The sequence below is a fragment of the Oreochromis aureus genome, linkage group 3 (genome assembly GCF_013358895.1).
Source record: "Oreochromis aureus strain Israel breed Guangdong linkage group 3, ZZ_aureus, whole genome shotgun sequence".
NCBI lineage: Eukaryota > Metazoa > Chordata > Actinopteri > Cichliformes > Cichlidae > Oreochromis > Oreochromis aureus.
The window spans coordinates 26,105,771-26,125,170 of NC_052944.1; the positions used below are offsets into that span (position 1 = coordinate 26,105,771).

Consider the following 19,400-nt stretch of genomic DNA (forward strand, 5'->3'; position numbering starts at 1 on the left):
CACTGCCCCATTGTCTCATCCAGCCTGCTGCACTCTGATCCACAGATAATCTGAATCCTGAGACCACCGAAGTGAAAGCCTTCCACCTTTACTTTGCAGAAAAAAGAGAAGTTGTGTTTAACATGACAAGAGTTTTTCTACAGTTTCTTCTTCTGATTGGTCTCTCTGTGCTTCCTGCCCTTTCACACACAAACTCAAACAGCTCCTATAGCTTTGACCACAGCAGTAGGTTGACATATTTATATTTCCTGTCCACTGCAAACATAGAAGTTTGTTTCTTCTGTTGTGTTGTTTCTTTTCTCTATAATATACAAAACTGTTCTGTTGCTTCACGTCAGGAGACATGTTTTGCCCTTTTGGGGGATTTTTTGGGGGCAATATACAGTAATTTTTCTCTCCTGGCAGGTCTCTGCAGACCAGGAGTCACTGAGAGTGAATATATCATAAAACTTTTTCTACTTTGGTGCCTGTATTTTCACAAAAGCCTTTTTAAAGAATTTTTTTCTCCTTTTGATTGTTTAACAGATGAATTATGATTAAGTTAAATATTTACTTTAGACTGCATTAAAATGTGTTTATTTTATTTGACTCTTAGCTGAAACATCATCATGCAGTACTATAGTGAAAAGGCTCCTTTGACCTCAGACCTGTGAAAGTTTTCACCTTGTGGTTAAATTCTAGTTTGAAGTTTGGTGGAGACCCAAACACAGGAAATGACTCAGTGTGTGGTTGAAGTGAGACTAAAGACCGTTATGTTTCACCAACTAAAGTAAAAGTTAAATTCATTAAATTCAAAGTTATTTTTATAATGTGTTTTCATTTCAAAGTAAAGTAGGAACTCATTTATTCTGCAGACTGTTCTTTGTCTTGCTTTGACATGTATGTGCAGATGCACACTGACCTTAGCCTCTGACTACATGTAAACACAATAAAATAAAACAAACTGATGATGTGAAATAATGATTGAAACACTGTAATAATGATGTTTGTGTTGAGCACCACAAGTTACCAACCAAGATCAATTGATTCTGTTCACAGTTAGTTCAAAAAGCAGACCCACATCCAGAGCAGGACTCAGAGTACCAAACAAAGGTGACCTTTATTATGAAGCTGATAGTTTCAGGCCTCGATGGTAACAAATGAAGAAAACTGAGTTACAGATAACTGATCACAGGCACACAAAGACTTACCTGTGGTAGAGACTTACCTGTATCAGAAGATACTATGGTGTATTACCTGTTGTTTTCAGTTTTACTGTGGATGGCAGGTATTTATTAAAAATAAAAACAATAATAATGGTTTGGCTAGATTGTTTGGTTTACCTTTATTTTTACTCATGTTGCCATAGTAATATTAAAACTTGAACGCACACTGAGTAAATGCACAAAGCTTTGCAACAAACCACATGTTGCTTCATCGTGTTAAACATTTCACTTATAACTGGACCAAACTTCCAGTTCCCCTTTACATTTACTGAGGTTTGATAACAAGAATAAGATGACACCACATTCACACCAGAGTTTTTGAAGTGTTTTAGAGCAGTGGGTTGATGTGGATGGTTGTTTGTCCTTGTGTGGTATGTGCATGTGATCACAGCCCTGGGCCCTGTCCTCAGCTATTCACAGGTCCCTGGTGTCTGGGAGGGTCGGCTGCCTGCTGCTTCTGGTTCTCAGAGGCTCTCCTCATGGGGGCTCTGTCTTCCTTCTGCTCTCTTTCAGGTGCTGTTTGTTTTGTGTATCGTTACAAGTGTCACGATCCTGGGCCATTTTGACCCAGCGTTTTTAGTTTTAGTTTATTTTTATGTTTAAGTCCTTTAGGTTTTCTAAATTTATTTCTATCATGCCTAGGTTGTCATTATAGTTCTTTGTTATTAGGTTCCCCTCGTGTCGTCAACCCCTGTGTTAAGTCTCCGTCGCCTTTCATGTGTTTCGTGTCTGCATGTCTTGTGTTGTCAAGTTCTTGTTGTCATGTCTGCGTCTCATTATGTTTCCTGTTTTATTTTGAAGAGGTCTTGTGTTCCTGTGTTCATTGTGTTTAGTTTTACTCTTCCACTGCGATGTCATTATGTTCATTTGTGTCACCTGTTTCCCCATGTGTTTCCACTTCCCCAGATCACCTCCTGTGTGCTTTTGGTCTGTGTGTGTTCGTTCATTCCTTGTCCGAGCGTCTGTTATTTTACCTTGTCTCCATGTCTCCAGGATTATGAATTTATGCCAGGTTTCCATGTCCATGTTCCACGGTTCTGTTATGCTTCGTTCATCCAGTTTTGGTTATGACTTAGTTTTGCCTTTACGTTTGTTTTGTATCTCTAAGTCCAGCCTTTAATAAACGTCTCGTTCTCAGCAAATATTAAGTTTTGTTATTTTGCGTGTCTGCACTTGGGTCCACCTTCACTTCTTACACTCTGCCCCAGCAAGTCTGTGACAACAAGTGCAGCAGTTGGTGACCTGCTGTTCTACACTTGTGCTTTGTCTTTTATTTTATTCTTTTCTGTTATTTCCTACTTTTTTCTCTTTCTCTTTCTTTCTTCTACTTCTTACTAATCTGGACCTCCCCACCTGTCAGCCCTGCCACTGTTACAGTAAGATGTTTTCTAATCTTTTTTTTTTTTACTCTAATACCTGTAAATAGTTAATGTAGCAATAAAAGCACAGTTTCTATAATGAATTGTTCTTCCTCATTTTAACTCTGCAAGCTGATGAAGAAAACAACAAAATATCATTGAGGTTTGTTTCAGTGCAGAGATGGTGCAGATACGTGATCCTTCCTTTCACGGTCTGATCTACAGGTCAGAGTTTTCACTTTCTGACAGTTTCTGCATATGTTCAATGTCTGAATCATTAAAGTTTCACATCTTGCGGACATGTTAATATTCAAAAATATGGTCCTCATCAGAGGTAGAAGAGGACAATAGAGCGCTGTATGCTTTAGGATTTGGTCCCTTCCTTATGTTTGCTGCATGCTGATGCTACACAAACTGTTATCTCAAACCACAGGCTGCATTTCCTTTCTTCTACGTGGCCCAGACAAAAATGAGACAGTTCAGTTGATTAAAAATAAACCTGTGGGAGAATAGAGAGTAACCACCAGCAACCCTTTACAAGCTTGACGGCGCTGTAGCTGCTCAGAAGAACAAAGACATTCCTCTTTATTGTCATGTTTGCAGTTTGATCTTTAATGTCCTAAAAAAAATTATTATTTTTTTTTTATGTTATTTTCTTCCAACTGGTGTGAATGTGACTGCAAATGGTTGTCTGTGTTAGCCCTGTGTCATATGTGAGTACAAGAAAACAATTATTACAATATGATGTGTTAAATTTGTTTAGATAAGAGGGTCCAGCAGTAGATCAGAGGAATAGGGAAGGATTTGTCCGTGTGTTTCAGTTTGGTTTAGTTATAGGCTTGAGAGTGTGTAATTGTGTAGAGGGAAAGGAATTTATGGACACTGGGGGTCTGCTGTCATAAAAGGAGACAGGAAGCTACAGTTGGGGGATACTGATGTTGATGCTGATGCTTTTACCTGAATCTAATAAACGCTCATAATTGTCATAACTTAGAAGTAGGTTTGCAGGAGACTCTCCACATGCTTATCTGTAAATGTAAGACAACAAGAAGCCAATGGCCCAGTGGATGCAGAGTGGGGGTCTCAGTGCCTGTAATATCTTAACTCTGTTTTGTAAAGGAATTTGGTTTAGCTTGGTTGAGGGGAGATTACTTTTATGACCGGCAGGAAGTCACAGACACAGAGACACACACACACAGTGCTATACTGTTACACTCACACACCCACACGCACACTCACTTACGTGCACTCACATAAATACACAGGTACGCGCACACACAGGCACTCACGTGCTCGCACATACATACACAAACACAGAGTTTGCAACACACCAAGTAGGTTTTACGATGGGGTCGCTTCTATAAAACTGGTTGTAACAAACAAAGAAGTGAAGATCTGCAGAGGGACACCGGCCTTGCACATCTCCCCTTTTAGAAGATGCATGCGTAACTGAAGATGAATTAAGGTTTGGTAAAATGACTATTGAGTCCGGTGCTGTCTCTGGATGCCCGAGGGGAAAAAAAGAACTGGGGTGAAACTGCTTTACGTAACAGTTTTGGTGCCGAAAACCCGGGATTCGCTCGAGGCTCAGAGAGGATGAATTGGCAGAGCTGAGATTGTGAAAACGAGGCGACCAGAGAGCTAGCTCACTCATTTGAAAAGGTAAGCACCACCTGTTTATTTTCGAAGTGTGCATATTGAATAAAGCCTAAATTATCTGTTCGCTAAGTTGAGCGTATCCCAGTGTAAATTCACTCAGTAGGTAAAAGAAGCGGTGTTTGATCCGTCTTAGTTATTAGGTAAAAAGAGGTGGTGTTGTGATCCGCCCCCGTACGTTAAAGCAGGAGCCATTCGTTACTATTTAGTTAGAAAGCGGGTTTAAGGCCTCGTCACCGGCTGAGGGCTGTCTGTGTTCCAGGCTTGGCTGCCCCGCTCACTCTCGGACGCAAGGGTGATTCCCGTGAGGAGGGAGGTCCAGGGTGGTAACCTGGGAACCGGGGACTCCTAAAATAACTAAAGTTAGGTGTTGGATCCTAGTCACGGTTGATAGCCTGCATGAGAGTGGGGGCAAGTTGATTCGTTAGTGAGAGTATTACTGCTTTGCTTAGCCCACTGACTGCAGTGTGTGTAGACTGTGTAGTGTGTATGGAAAGCTTGATTTCGGACAGCCTGCTGCACAGTCCATCACCCAGCCTGTCATGATCCTGGGTCCATTTGACCCAGCGTTTTGTGTTTTTTCTATTTAGTGTGATTTTTGTTCTGTTCTTCTTCTGTGTAGTGTTTTCTCTGTTCGGCCCGTGTGTGTCCTTGTATGTGTAGTTCCTGTTTTATTGTGACGGTCTGTGTCTTATGTCAGTGTGTCCTGTTTACGTTTCCCCCACCTCGTCAGCTGTTATGTCTCCCAGGTGTGTTCCCTCCTGTTTCCCATCCCCCTGATTACTGGTGTGTATTTATTGTGTGTGTTCACTCGTCCTCGTTGCTGGTTCGTCTGTGTTGTTTCCCTTCGGTCTCCCTGCGTCTCTCCATGTGTGTTTCCTCGGACCTCCCTGCATCTTCGTGTCTGGTTTGCTTTGTTAGTTTTCCCAGTTTAGGTTTACCGGTTAGTGTCACCCGCCATTTCTGTTTATTTGTATCACTGTTAATAAATTCTCACCTGCACTTGAGCTGTCGCTGCCTGGTCCTAATTAATTCCTACACGGCTTGCACCCGCAAACCGTGACACAGCCCCAGCTACACAGGCTGATTGCCAGGTATGTTGTGGAAGACATGAAACCCATCTCAACGATTGACTCCCATGCTTTCAGACAACTGATTAGTCATATACCTGTGCAAGGGAGAGCTGGGAAGGCACCTGTTAGAGTGAATTGTTGAATGTTTGTCATTTTTTATGCTTACCATCCATTTCTACATTGTTTAACTGTGGGATGAAAGGAATTCCACAGACCCCTCCCCAGATTCTCGGGGTTCTGGATGAGGGGCTGTAATGTTTATTGCAGATACATCCTATCTGGAAGATCTACTTCCTTTGATGTAAGCTTCCTGCGTTTACGACCCTTTTGGTCAGCAGGAGGTCTCTCACACACACACACACACACACACACACACACACACACACACACACACACACACACACACACACATTCCTACTTACATATAGAAATTCACACATATACATACAAAGCCTTGTCTTAGAACTATGTGGGCGTTACTTCTTGTGTGAACTGTCTCTCAATAAAAGGCAGCAGGAGGAGGTCATCGTTGGGGTCATTTTCGTGTGAGACACAGACGATACCTCCCTTGCAAGTGAAAACGATCGACCGCTGTTGCCTTGTTTTTCTTTCACGGGAATAAGTCTCTAGAATTAGCGGGGTCTGAGTTTAGACCCAACACACCATCCAGAAAGACATTTTCCAGTTTCCTAGACCAAGAATATGCCAACATGGAGTCAGAGCTCAAAAATACACTTGACATGGTAGAATACATCTCCACAACAGCAGACATTTGGACTGTGCATAATAAAAGTTTTCTTGGTGTGACCGCGCATTGGATAAATGCACAAAACATGAAACGTGAGAAAGCAGCGCTGGCATGCAGGCCATTTATGGGTCGACATACGTATGACAGTATTGCATCTGAGCTGGACAACATTAACTCATCTCATGGCCTATCGTTTAAAATCACATCAACTGTAACGGATAATGGCTCCAATTTTGCCAAGGCTTTTAAAGTGTACCAGCCACCACCTCAGTCAGATGACTCTGAATATGAGGAGGATGAGGTGACTTTTGTTTCGATTGGGGATGTGCTGCAGAATGGTGCTGATGATGCTGATGATGCAATTTCATTACCGCCACATCAGAGATGTGCATCGCACACAATGAATCTTATCTCTTGCACTGATGTGGAGAAGTGGCTATTGTCTGAAGCTGCAACAAAAACCATCTACAGAAGTGCCACCACAAAATGTGCAGGGCTGTGGAACTCATTCTATTATGCTCTGGAGAGAATTTCAAAGATACCTTTGGTGGAGCTGAACACAATCTCATCCACATTACAGTTAAAATGTTTCAATTAGAGGGAGCATCAGTGTATCAGAGAGTACTGTGCAGTCATGAAACCACTTACTGTGGCACTGGACATTCTTCAAGGAGAAGACCATTGTTTTTATGGCACACTCCTACCCACACTGGAATTGCTGATGACCAAGACTCTGGCTGTAAAAAATGGTCTGCAAATTCTTGTTGGGCTACCAGATGCAGTTGTCCAGGTAAGAGATGATATTTTCATTTGTGTTTATCTTTAATGAAATGTATTACTCAATTGCTTTTTATATTGTGCTGTGCTGTTGTGTCACAAGCAAGTGAATGCTGTTACAGTTATAGATACTTAACCCCAATAAATAAATAAAATAAATACAACGTAGTAAAATACACACTATTTACAAATTAAAATACATTCTATATAAAACTACAGCATGCTGTTAATGTTTAATTAATTTAATGTTGAAACAATGCATACTTTCTCATGCAAAAATGTTTTTTCCACTCTTGCTGTGTCGTTATTACAGGCAGTCAAAACAAGGTTTGCACATGTCCTTGGAAGTGAAGATGCTTTGCTGGCTGCTGTGACACTACCAAAATTTAAGCTTCGTTGGTTACATGACCAGGCGCGGAAGGACCTTGCAAAGGCACGTCTGCTGGTAGAGTGTCGAAAACTTCTCCCTGAGCAAGATCAGCTACAACCAGGTACCAGCGCCACCAACACAACACAGCACCCGGGTTCTAGCAAAGAGGATGAGTTCTTCTCCTTTGAAGCGAATGAGGACATATATGCCACTGCTGAAGGTGAGGTAGCCGAGTACCTCAAATCAGGAGCAACAGGGTTAGACTCTCTGAATCATTTCCCGATGATAAAGAAACTCTCTCTTAAACTTAATGCAGCCACTCCTTCAAGTGCCCCAGTTGAAAGGCTTTTCAGCCTGGGAAACCTGATTCTCACTCCAAAGAGGAACAAGTTGTCTGATCATAAGTTTGAGAAGCTTTTCCTCTTGAGGTACAATTGTTGGTTTGATGGAACCAAAGTTGAGTAGTTCTCATATGATGATGATGTGTTGCCTTCAGTGGTGCTCTACAAGGTAAAGTAGGTCAATATTTCCAAGTGAAACTTGGGCTCCTGAAGCACTTAAAATACAATTTTATTTTATTTATGTACATGGCCTGTATGGAGGAATATATTTTGGTTTGACTGTTTATGAAGCTGAAAATACTTATTATTTATTTTATTTCTGTTTGTGGGGCTGAAAATACTTATAATTAATTTTATTTCTCTTCTCTTTCTCTGAAAATACTTTTATTACTGAACATGAGGTCTCCAGTTGGTGCAATTCAGCAGTTAAGTTTACAAAGTTAGGTTCAGTTAACTTTACAAAGAATGGACAAACCTCACCGTGTTTATGTTAAATCATTTTTGCACTACATTTTTTGCACTTTGATACCCACTTTGATACCTACAGCTCCTAAATGGTCTGAGTTACAGTTTAATGTTGGCACTGCTAAAAGCATACTTTCTGTCCATTTAAATGGCAAAAATAAATATCTTTCAAAAGTTTCAACACACTGTATGTTTTGTTTTGTTATCCACTGCTTCTTTCTAGTGATACTACGTACAATGATTAGATATATAACACTGCCGTAACAACCCCAAAATGATGTATTTGCATTCGTAGAGGGTTGAAACAATAGAAATAGATTAAAACAGACAGATAAAAAAGTGAAACATAAAACAAACTTTGTTAATTTCTAATTTAGTTCATTCATTTCATCATTAACTTGCACTAGCACTACTACACTGCCATTTTAACCATTTTAGGTTCAGGCCATTAGGTGGCACAGTGTACTTGTGGCAGGATAGTGCTAACATGTAAGCAAGCTAGAAGACTGGCATCCTTGCTGGGTATCCAGTTAGGGAAGCAACACATTAATAAGAGAATTCTGGGTAAAACCAAAGTTACTTTCTCTAGTAACTAGTTACTTTGAAAGTAACGAGTAACTTGAAGTAACTGAGTTACTTTTGATAGAAGTAACTAGTAATGTAACTAGGTTACTAATTTAAAGTAACTTACCCAACACTGTGAAGCACTGATAGTGTAATCTACAGCTGTGGCCAAACGTTTAGACAATGAGAAGTGTTTGTTTATTTATAAAGTTTGCTGTTTCAGTGATAGTTGTATATCATATTATGTCACTTCAAACAGAGGTGATCCAGTAATGCTGCACTAATGAATTAGACTAATTATTCACTTTAGCTAAAGTTATTAAGTTAGCTTGTCAGGAGTGTCGTGTGTGGAGGCGAGGAAGAGATGACCCAAACGCTGGACTCACGGTGCAGGATAATGGTGTTTATTGTAAGTAGGTTGGATGAACAGAATATGAACTGAAATGGCTGACTGAATGACTGAATGAACGAATGAAGGACTGAAGGACTGACTGACTGAAGGACTGAATGGCTGGCTGACTGATCTGAACATACATGTGGAGAGACGACATAAACATCAATGACACGACAGTGAACGAGTGGAAACAGAGGACTTAAATACACAGACTGATGAGGATGATAATGAGAGACTGGTGAGTACACAGCTGAACATAATCTGGCTAATAACACAAGAGACGAGCTGACACAGGAAAAGCAGGAAGTGAGAAGATTGATGTGGCAACATAATGTAAACATAACCTAAACGTGACAAAACTGAAAACACTGGGTCACCGACCCAGGAACCCTGACATAGCTAAAGAGTTGGGATGCTGTGTAAGACATAAATAAAGCTAAAATACAAAGGTTTGGACACTGTTTTGCATGTTTCCCTACTGTAGGGGTCTCTGCAAGCATACAGGGCTCTGACAGGGTACAAGATGACAACTTTGGAATTCTACTAGAAACAGTCGATCATATTTGTTTGTCAAAACTGAATTCAGGGCAAACTACGCTAAATTAGCGTTTTTAGCTAACAACTGCGACAAGCATAAAAGTTACTGTATGGCTATCATTTGTTAACATGACGCTTGTTCTTATACATGTAATACATTTATTACCAACCTGGGAGTTTATCCGCTGGTCATTCGACATGACGAATGACTTCTGGAGTCTTAATTCAGCTCAAGATGCTGTAGATTCCCGTCAGTAACACTTTCGGTCCGCTAGTAAAACGTAGTTCTATTAATCTGCGCTTGAACCGGAACCGGATGTAAGTCCCAAAAAACTGAATTTTGGAACTGAAATTGAATGGTGGGAGTGAAACTGAAATTATTTGAGAGCCAAATTTTTAAAGGATAAAATGCGGTTTCAAAGCAAATGAATTCATTTTCAGTATATAAAATTCAATTTCAATTTAGTGATGATCATTTTCAAACCAATAAATTGAATTTCAAAGTAGGCTAATTCATATTCAGTTTTTAAAAGCATTTATTCAAGTTACAATTCAGATTCAATCTGAGCAATTCAAATTCAAATTTAACTTATTCAAATTCAGTTTCTGATGGCACAGATTTCTGCCCATAGACATACATCCTATCACGCAAGAAGTCAGCCAGCAGTGGGGGCTTGATACTAGATCTGGGCCAGACCGGCTTGCTATGTGGGTGAATTTATCAAAAAAAATTTTTAGGCAAAAGAATTTAAACAAAATCAAAGTCAAGCAGTGAAACTGTTTTTATGAATCAAAAACCACATTCTTCTTTTCCACATGTTAGATGAAATAGTAAAGAGTGGAGTGTGTTTTAATGCATATTTAAAGTGTTGCAGTCACACGTTTCTAGGATCTAATTCAGCTCATTACCACAACTGTCTTTTAATAATTTTACAGAGAGCACAGGCAGCGGAATAACAGAACAACACAACCAAAGATTTTACAATAACATCAGTTGATATCAGGAAACAGACCAGTTTACTATTGTTTAGTATAATACTGTAAAGGGAAAAATAATGAATGGATAATTCTTATTATGAGATAATGCCACAAAGGGTTAGCTGAGAGGTCAGCCACAGAAAGTGGTTATAAGATTGTAGCTCACACAGTCCCGATCATTGTGTTCTTTTTTCTTAGAGAGTGAATACTTGTTCAAACAAGCATAGAAAGTTTTCCTCAGCAAACAGCAGCAAGATAAAAACTAAAAGGAGCAACGTAAGAAAACTGAGGAGGAGTTTGATCAGTAAACAGAGAAGGTCTCAGAAATAAAAGAGTTTGACATCCTGACAGAAGAAAAAAGAATACAGACAACAAAGGACAGAGAGACAGTCTTGACTTTAGACAACTGAGCAGAAGATGAGTGACTCTGAGAATAAAATATTCTAAAAGACAGCTTGGAAACTCAACAGAGGAGATGAACTGAGATGAACTTTGACTTAAAGCAACTGAGCAGCAACTTGGCAACTGAACAAGAGCAAATTAATGTCTATATGAAACTGACAGGCAGTTTGGCAACAGAACAGAAAACAAGTAATTCTCAACAACTGAGCAGAATAACATATTTTGATTAACATTAAACCATCAGAATTGTTTACATGAACCAAATCAGTAAAACTGGAAGATGGAGGATGGCAAACATACAAAAAACAAAAATCAGTTAATGTGAAAAATTAATGTGTGAAAATGTCACATCAGGTGTGTTAAGTCAAATTGTTGAATGTGTCATTGTGGTTCTTAAATTTGTAAAGTCTTAGTTCAAGCAGTAGGATCAAAGCCATTCCTTTGTCTCTGACCACCTCTCCAGCCACTCTGTGCTGGGGGAGGTTTTATTGCAGATACATCCTATCTGAAAGATCTGATTCTTGTGTGGTAAGCTTCCTGCCCTTTTGTGGCTTCACTGTGTTGTGCATGGTGAACCAATACAGGAATTGAACCATATATTGGGTGTGGGGGAGGTTACCATTTTATGACTAAGGATATTGTTAGAAACAGTTGGAAGTCATGCACACAGAGAGACACACATTCTCACACACTCACTCAAACACACACACACACACACACATTCCCACATGCATACATACACACACACACACACACACACACACACACACACACACACACACATGTTCTTGCACATGCATACAGATGTTCACACATACACACATATAGTGCCTTGTCTTAGAACCATTTGGGGGGTTTCACGGTGGGCGGTGCTTTTACTGTGATTTGTATTGTGTGAACTGTTTTCCCAATAAAAGGCAGCAAGCGGAGGCCGGATTTGGGGTCATTTTGTGGTAGGATTCGACGTGCGTTCCTGAGATACCGACGAGGCCTCCCTTGCAAGTAAATCGATCGATCACTGACTGTCTTCTTTCGTTCATGATGAATAAGTCTCTAAACTAGCGGGGCTTGTGGAAACACAGACTCAACAAGGTGTTCAGCATTAAAATGGACACAGATGTAACTCTGTCTGTGAAGCTGGATTTAAGAAATAAGGTCTTAAAGGTATAAAAACACAGGTATTGCCATCTTCTGTCAATACAGAGCATGACATCACTGGGTTGGTTGGTTAGTTTCAGTCAAACGACTCACAATAGTCTATATTAGGTAACTAATAACAGAACCAATAACTCGAGGAAAATAAGGACAGTAAAACATCAGTTTAATGGGGTCACTGGCTGCACCTCGTGCCTGTCCCATCTGTGGCTTCCTGTTGGAAAACAATAACATTTATTATAAAAACATCGTCTTCCCTCAATGTAAAGTGAAGTTCTGTTCTGTGTGTTTGAGTGTTTACAGAGAGCGTAAAGCTAACTGTACCTTATAGGCTTTGTTTAGGAGGTGCAGCCCTCAGACACACCTCTGCACCTGTGTGGAGGAGGAAATCATCTTGGTTTACTTTCATTGATTTAAACATGTGGTCTCTGATATACACATGGTATCATTTGCTATGTGTTCTGTATTGTAAACATTTTTTTGTGCAAAACATGTGAAAATGAAATTAAATGTATTTTCTTCTTTACACATTTAAGTGGCCTAATCTTCAGAGCAGGTGATACAGAGCTGAGCTTGGCAGCTGGAGAAAAAGCTTTTGTGTAAAACTGGTTTCAAAGTAGCTGTTAGTCAGCCAGCAGGTGATAACAGCATCCAGGAAGCTCAGACTTTGTATCCAGTGTGTCTGAACTAGAGATGGACCGATCCGATATTACGTATCGGTATCGGTCCGATACTGACGTAAATTACTGGATCGGATATCTGCTAGAAATTAAAAATGTAATCCGATACATTAAATATAAAAAAAAAAACACCTCACAAAACTTGCGACACGGCGTAACTCGGCTCATAACCGTAGCACGTCGGAGCAGTGTGCTCACCTGATAGAGCGGCTGTGTGTATTTGTAGCCTCGCTACCAAACCAGCATTTCATCTCCGAGGAAGTTATCCCAGAGAGAAGTAAAGCAAGTGTGTAAGTTCATCTCTGAATGTTTGTAAAGCATTCCCACGTTAAGCTTAACAACCGATATATGGAGCGACTGCCTCTCTCTCTCCCTCCCTCACCTTCCTGCAGCTACTTCAATCGTGAAACTGATCAATGATCAGCTGATCGGCTTTTCTGTCGCGAGTCCGTCTCTCTTCTTTGTTTTTGGCCCACTTTGCACCAGAAAGAGGAAACCAGCGGCTGGACAACAGCAGCACGTTTAAGCTTGATAAGCTGTTGTTAGAATTTATTTAATATTACTTTCTACACCAGGATCCTTTTCTACGTAGCTGACGGCTGGTAACTGTGCAGGGGCGGATCTAGCAAAGTTTAGCCAGGGGCCGATAGGGGCATGAACAGGGAAAAGGGGCACAAAGACATACTTTTCTTTCTTATTCTGATTTAAAATGTCTAGCTTTTAATAAATAATTATCTGAATCTTACACCCAAAGTTTTAATCTGATGTAAAATATATAGAAGTCCATTACTGTATATAATAACTGTTAAGTCTAATATACCCTAGTAAGCTATAGTACTTTTTCCTTTGGGAAAGTACCATCTGTGCAGTCTGCAATTCTGTTGAAGAAAGATGTTGAATCTATTTAATTATTCTTGAAAAATAATTTAATTCTGTGCATTTTTTTTCACCCTGCATCAAATTAAAGTTGATTACGTCGATTAAGCATCATGAGGTGGAGGGTGGGGGTGGTTCCTATTTTTTTTTTTGCTGGGAGTTTGCAACCCTATTAGTTAGGTTGCTTAATATTTCTGCTAAGTACTCTTTAAAATACCAGAATAGGGAGGATGGAGTAGGTTTAAGTTTATTAGATTGATCAGTGTTGCTGAAATATGAAATATTTTGGGTGCAGTATATTTTTTACATACAGGTATAACAGAATAGCTTTAGTGTTATTGTTTATTTAAACTTGAGTATGAACTTATACAAAATGCAGCAAGATATTAAAAACAGTTTTATTGATTAAAAAACACTCTATATCGGATTCATATCGGTATCGGCAGATATCCAAATTTATGATATCGGTATCGGTATCGGACATAAAAAAGTGGTATCGTGCCATCTCTAGTCTGAACATTATGTGTTTCTGTGAGGTGGAGATCTAACAAAACAAACACTGCATGAGACTGTTGTGACTGTACCTGCATCGCATCTTCATTGTAGTAAACAGCACTCTCCTCTGGTGTGTCGTGTTCCCCTGTGAAGATGATCAAATTCATCCACAAAGGAAAAAAAAAAAAGATATTTTTGAAGGATGTTTGTTTTGTTTTTAAGCTGCTTGGTTTTTCTGGACTCACTCTTTGTTCTAAGATCTTTAAAGTCATTTAAAAAAGAGGTGACATTTTGATATTCATCTGCTCCTGAAATGTTCATAATTTTATTTACAGGACTGTAAAAACATGTCGCATGGAATAAGTTTCTTTAAATCAAAATAAGTTTCATCTCTAACTGCTCTGTGCTTTCCAGCACATATACTGTACCATTTCTGTTTTTCACTTGTGTGACTGATTCATAGATGTCAGCAGTACCTAAAGAAAAAAAACAAGTCAGGCTCACATTAATCATTTTATTACAGTTACACTAAAGATCAGAGCAAAAACAGAAACACTGTGTGAGTCAAAACCAGGAATGTAAGATCTTTAAATGTTCTTTGAAAAACAGCTGAACACAAACTGAACCTGAGAAATGTTTGTGTTAATGGAGGTTTTTTAAAAGTCAATATTAATAATGATAATAAAGATCAGTTTAAATACTGACCATATTGAAGAGAGTCGTACACATGAGTTTCATCCTGGTTGACTCCATGATTTGTGGAGGAGCCCGGACTGTGACTCTCAGACTGGATCGACCTAAAACAGGAAATAAACACAATAAACTCAAAAGTAACTGATGTTTGTTTAAAACAATAATAAAAAGTATTTTACCAACCTGGTGAAGCAGGAATCTGTGAAAGAGACAAATGTTATTACACATGTTTGTCATGTATAAATTGTTCCACTGATATTTAGTGTCATGAGATCAGAATACATGTATATGTGTGAATAATTAAAGTGTATGTAGTAAATAAACTCTCTAATACAGCATGAAAAGAAGAGGCTCTTACACTTGGACTGTCTGCAGCGATACAACAAGAGCAGGAGAATAATAATGAGAGAGACTCCACAAACCAGTCCAACCATCAACCACACAGGAGATGAAGAGCTGTCAGCTCCTGACACAGACGAGTGACAAACAGTAATAAAATATTGATAAAGTCTAATTATATTTTATAATTTACAACTTGATTTTATAAAGGTTCTCACAAAATAGATCCAAAATAGATCCAGGTGATTTCAAGCCTTAAACAGACAATCTAATGTTCCTTCTCAAGCATAAAACTCATTTACAAAAATCCATCAAATGTTTTGATCCTGCTCACCTTTAACTGACATCCAGCTCTGTGCTGACTCTCTTCCTGAGTACTGACACTTGTAGAAACCTTCATCAGACTTTGACACTGCAGAGATCTTCAGCTCCCCTCGGGGATCATTTTGAATAAGTTTGTCATTGTGATAGAAAAACACATTGGAAAGTATTTTTTGTGTTTTCAATCTGCAGCTCAGACTAACAGAAGCTCCCTCAGTCACAGGATGAACAGGATTCACCAGGATAGGACCATTATCATCATCTGTGAAACAATCACACACAATTGTTTCAGTCACATCAGCTGGTGCACACTTTTAGAAAAGCTGACATACAATAATAAAAACAGATTGTAAAAATGCTTTTCATTATGAAGATCTGATCTTGTGTATTTATAACAGCTGTATGAGTCGTACTATACTATACATGCACTATTTTACATGTGACTGCTGTAGTAGTGACGTGTAGTTTGAAAACAGCTGCAGGAGGGGAGGTGAAGCAGAATAGTTCATGGAGCTGTGAACAGTGCAAGTAAAATAAAGAAAGTTTGCAGCTCTGAACTCCCTGACTGGTTCTGCACTGAGGAGAACTCACACACAGCACAACCTTTGATACAGCTGCACATTTTTACATGATTATCTTTAGGAAAAAAAATCTTTGCTGACAGACACATTGAGGTTTTTAGAGGTTTAAATTCCCAGCTTTTTTGCTCTCTCCACATTTTGCAAATTGGATTATGGAAAGATCGAGTGAAATGAGGCCAACAGCCAAAATATTTTGATCCTTTAGTGCCTAACACTGTCTGAAATTCTCATTTTTGTTTGTTCCGCCACATAGAATTACTTCACATACAGCAAAGCTGGGATAAATGAAAAAAAAAAAGTATAATAACATACTCTGTACAGTGATGTTGACTGCACTGCTGAACTCTCCTGATCCAGACTCACACCAGTACACTGCAGTATCTGACTCTGATGTGTAGATGTTACATGTGGATCCAGTCATTTTCGTACAGACAGAGTACACTTGGCCGTAATCAGAGAACTTCCTCACTCTCCACTCAGTGAAGTTTCCCTTACAGGTCACTGAGACAGAGTCAAAGGTGAAGTGTTGCACTCTGTCAGGACTCACTGTGAGAGACGCTGCTGAATGAACATCTGGAAACAACATGCAGTGAAGAGACAAAGCTCACAGATGTTAGGATTCAAAATATCACAGTGAAAATATTTGTTTGTTTGCTTTTGTTCTGAAGATCAGTGATAATATTTCGGTAAGATACAATGTTTGTTTGGTCAAACCATGATCTTTATTATGAAAACTTTATAACCTATATTTTAAATTGGGTCCAATAAAAGTGGTCCAGAATTAAAAAAAAATCAGAAAACCCACATAAAATAAAAATTAAACATTAAAAATGGAAAGAACATAAACAAATATTTTTTTTTCTGTATGAAGGAAGTTGTACCAATGTCTCCAGAGTACTGTCTCCTCAAGCTGGAAACATTTCACTGCCACTGAACCATCTGGGTCTCTCAGTAATAATCTCACGGCAACATTAGAAGCTACTTGAAGTTTCTGTAAACCTGCTTTCCTACAGTTTGTCCACAGTGTGCATGTTTGTTGTTGCCCAAGCAAATATCTTCATCATCTGTCATGTAATAAGATGTCTGACATTTGTGACCTTATTACAGACAGTTTAACATCAGCAAATCTTACATGTTTGTTCTCTTTGCTTCTACAAATCATGACAGCACTCTTACAACACTCCACATCAAAACCGGAATATATGTGAAGGAGCTGCTGGAGCAGCCAGACAGGTGAAAATATTCTTACAGTTGTAAGTACTGGGTCCATTGCACTAGGGGGTCACAGACCCAGATCCTATCATCTCTGTTGTTCAGGGCAACTTGTACACTCCCACACCCCTACATGTGTCTCTACTTCTCCTAATCACCCTGCTTTATATATATTGTGTCACTCTGTTAATGTTTGTCGATTTTTATTTTATTTATTTATTTAACCAGGAAGATCATGAATCTGTTAAGTTCCTGCCCCGTGTCTCCTTCCATCTGCCTCACTGTGTGCATTTTGGTCATCCTCACACACTCTCTGACATTATCATAGCTCTTAATAAAAATATTTAATATTTCTGCAGAATTCTTTCTAAAACTTTTCATATTATACTGGCCAAGTTAAAAACATATAATTATCAGGACTTTATCAGCTTTAACCCTGATCAGCACTAATAGAACAGACAACACTGAGTCTGACAACAAGCCCTGAGTCACAAATACAGTAAAATAAATGGAAAACAAAGGAGCCGAATACTGACATGATTAAGATGATCCTGACTTTTTTTTTTTATCTTTTTCCATCTCTGAGTGAAGTTAGCTCTCTATCTTTTGTCTCCCTGTTAAATACAGCAGCTGGACCTTTAGCTAGCACTCTACCTACAAACTTTTTTTTTTTTTTGCTGTATGTTTGTATGTTTGTTTGTATTTGAAATTAATTGCTACTTAAAAACCGTTGCAGCTCTGAGTCATTATTTTCAGTGTTTTCCACCTGATACAGATCACCCTGAATATACTTCAGTATTTTGCTGTAATGTTTCTGTCATAGTTCTGTGATATTGTCTGTTTCACAGATTCCTGCTACAGTGCACGAGGTATTTTCCAGCTGAACTTAGTGAAACATAGGTCATTTTTAATTACAAAACATGAGCTTAGTGAAACGACAGAGAGAAACAAACTGACCTGCAGACCAGACAAACTTATATTTACTGTCATCAGTGTGATACTCTGGGTATCCTCTTCCAGCTCTGCACATATATCCTGCTGTGTGTGTCTGTCCATGAATGATGTAGGAGTCCTGTGCAGTCCCACTGCCATCAGGTAGCAGCTCATGACTGGAGGATTTCTCTGATAGATCAGGAACAGCTTTATACCAGTAGAAGCTCCATCCTGCAGACGGATGTTCAACCTGACAGTTCAGAGTTACTGAGGCTCCAGGACTCAGCCATGATGGAGACACAGTGAGGACAGGACGGGGTTTATCTGTTCAACAAAGATTTTCTCTCAGTGAACATGTAGTACAGTCTCTGAACAGTGAGCTCAGTTTATACAAAGAATAATAATCTCAGTCTATATGAACAGAAACACATTTTACAAAGTGTTCAAACAGCTTAAAGCAAATATGACTTACTGTCAGAAACTGTCAGTGTGACTGAATCACTCCACTCTGTTGTGTTATGCTGTGAACTTTTCATTCTGCCCTTACAGCGATAGTTTCCACTGTTGGATGATGAAGCAGATCTAATCCTGTATTCATTTTGATTTGGAGGTTTTATGATGCTGTTTGTTTCCCACTCATAATCCCACTCAGTGTCTCCTCCATGGATCTCACATCTGACAGTGATCGTCTCTCCTCTGTATATCTCAGACCAGTTTGGATACAGAGTCACAACAGGCCTGTTTGACACTGTTAATGTTCAAGAAAGTACAATAAAAACACATGAAAGACAAAAGGTTCAATTACAATCAGATGTAGTGCTTTGTAGGAAGTTACATTTAAACTCACCAGTTGTGTCAATCCAAACTGACTCACTGTCCTCTGTGTAGTAAACTGGTTCTCCTCTTCCTCCTCTGCAGCTGTAGAGTCCTCCCTCTGAGACACTGATTTGTTCATTTGTCAGAGGTTCATAAGGTTTCCTGTTTCTGTACCAGTAGTATTTCCATCCAGATGATGATGATGATGATGGGTTCACAGAGCAGGTCAGGGTCACACTGCCCCCTACTGGAACAGCTGTCCTATCAGCTCTCAGTTCAGCCTTTGGTTTAGCTGCAGTTCAGTTTAGAACAAGAACATAAAAGTAAAAATGACTGAATCAGAACCATTTAAAGAACTGGATGACAGTGAAATGATAACAGTTTGATCAACACTATGGTTTATTTGTATTTACAGTTAATTACATACATGC

General features: G+C 39.1%; 2 long non-coding RNA genes across 2 annotated transcripts; both read right to left on the minus strand.

Annotated features, from left to right (window-relative positions):
- Positions 1-14,813: 14,813 nt before the first annotated feature.
- Positions 14,814-15,242, minus strand: LOC116316860. Its single transcript, XR_004199197.2, has 3 exons — positions 15,126-15,242; positions 14,951-14,966; positions 14,814-14,871 (listed from the first exon to the last, which is right to left on the minus strand). It is a non-coding gene; the product is annotated as an uncharacterized LOC116316860 (long non-coding RNA).
- Positions 15,243-18,256: 3,014 nt separating this feature from the next.
- Positions 18,257-19,023, minus strand: LOC120439249. Its single transcript, XR_005612495.1, has 3 exons — positions 19,001-19,023; positions 18,626-18,901; positions 18,257-18,477 (listed from the first exon to the last, which is right to left on the minus strand). It is a non-coding gene; the product is annotated as an uncharacterized LOC120439249 (long non-coding RNA).
- Between the last annotated feature and the right edge of the window lie 377 nt (positions 19,024-19,400).